This window comes from Nipponia nippon, unplaced genomic scaffold (assembly GCF_047370975.1).
Source record: "Nipponia nippon isolate SJK-2023a ecotype South Korea unplaced genomic scaffold, ASM4737097v1 scaffold_12, whole genome shotgun sequence".
In the NCBI taxonomy this organism is placed as follows: Eukaryota; Metazoa; Chordata; class Aves; order Pelecaniformes; family Threskiornithidae; genus Nipponia; species Nipponia nippon.
In genome coordinates this window covers 3,743,013-3,744,739 of record NW_028262313.1, presented here as the reverse complement: position 1 = coordinate 3,744,739, position 1,727 = coordinate 3,743,013, and positions in this window count along the sequence as shown.

Sequence of the window (1,727 nt, the reverse complement as noted above, 5' to 3'; positions counted from 1 at the left end):
TCTGCGTAGGTTTCATGACTCTTGGAAGTGTAAGAATACTGTTTTGATCTGTTGTATATTGCTGTACGTTTGTAGGATTTGTTTTGTGAAAGCTGTTGCACAAATGGTGGTAGTCTTGGTGTTTCATTTGCACTGATAGCACAAAATAAAAGCATTGAACACATGAAAATGAGTGGTCATTTATCACTGGCAGGTTATGTTCCTGACAATTAATTAGTCATCCAACAGCCTGGACCGAAGAAATGTATTTGTCTTGTGTGGGATGAGGCTGCTCTGGCCTTCTGTGAGAAAGTAGCAAAAGCTTTCAGCATGGGAATGAAGTGCAGTGGAAAGCTCTAGCTGTGTTTTTGTTGATAAGTTTAGGAAGAAACCATTGAATAGTCTGTGCACGTGACCTGCAATTCTTTCAAATGTCCGTCTGCACAGGCTCTGTCCTTGATAGAAACTTGCACTGTACATGCAAAATCAACAAGAAGCAGGTGTGAGTTGGGCCCAGCCCCATCCTGGGGTAACAGAGAAGGGCAGGAGTGCAGGTTATGCCGGCTTGGTGCCGGAGGCCCTGAAAACCAGCAGAGATGCTTATTAACAAATCTTCTTGGCTTTTGCATCACTTCAGCATTTGGGTCTCTGAGCTGGATTCTGAAAGCCATGGCTGCCGGATCTTGTAGGGAATTTGAGTCCTCCAAATTCAAACATAGCCTGCTTTAGGTAAGGAGGTGAAGTCAGTAGCTTCAGACCATGGCACAGCTGCCATTTGCCAGAGTTGAAATCAGCTCTATGGGCCCATGCTAGTATTTAGTGATTTATTTTTTTTTTTTATCTTTGCACATAGCTAAGTGGTGGTGAAAAGGGGATTGACTGTAGAATTGGGAGGAAGAAAAAGTGTATTTCCTTTAGTATCCCTTTTAAGTAACAATGGAAGCAAAAACATAGTAGGAAAAAGTGACTCCTTATGGTTTTATCTTAAATTCATGCAGTACTTTTGGTGTTGATCCTATTTCCTTAAAACTCTTGAGACTTCCCCCCTCTTCCTTAAGAGAAGATGGTAATATAATCCTCTGTTGGGAGGGTTGCAAGCTTGGCTTTTGGTTTGTCTCCTCCAATCTTTAATTGCTGTACATTTAACTTGGCAATTTAATAATGGTTTTTCAAGATGGAGCAGCCAGGTAAAAAGTAAAAGCATGATGAAAATGACCCCTGAATAAATAATTTGATTATGAGCTGCTGTGCTGTTAAAAAAAACAAACCCGAAACAATAAACCCCCCCAAAAAAAAAACCAAAAACCAAACCAAAATACGCACACAAAAGGATTTTGCAAAGTACTCGGTGCAGTTAGGACCTTGGCCTTTGTGCAAGTCAAGTGCTCCTCCAGAGGCAGAAATACAGACATTTCTCAGAAAAGGGAGAAGACACCACAGGATTCTTTCCTCCTTTCTCTGAAAAAGCATTCACTAGACTGATCTCTTAAAGAAGTCAGTAAAGCATGTGACTTATTTTATGAACTTTAAAATGGAACGGACTTAAGAAGTACAGTCTCCATGATGGAGTCATCAAGTGTGTTTCCACCTCGGTCACGAGTGCCGTCTGTCATATCCCAAGCAGTTGCTGTCAAGTACCAAAGTGAATATCTTCCACTTTCAGGCTTTAGCTATGAATGATGCTTCCTTTCTTCTACTGTCACTGAGACAGCCTTGCTTTTTTTCTACACAAATGGTTATCATAGCTA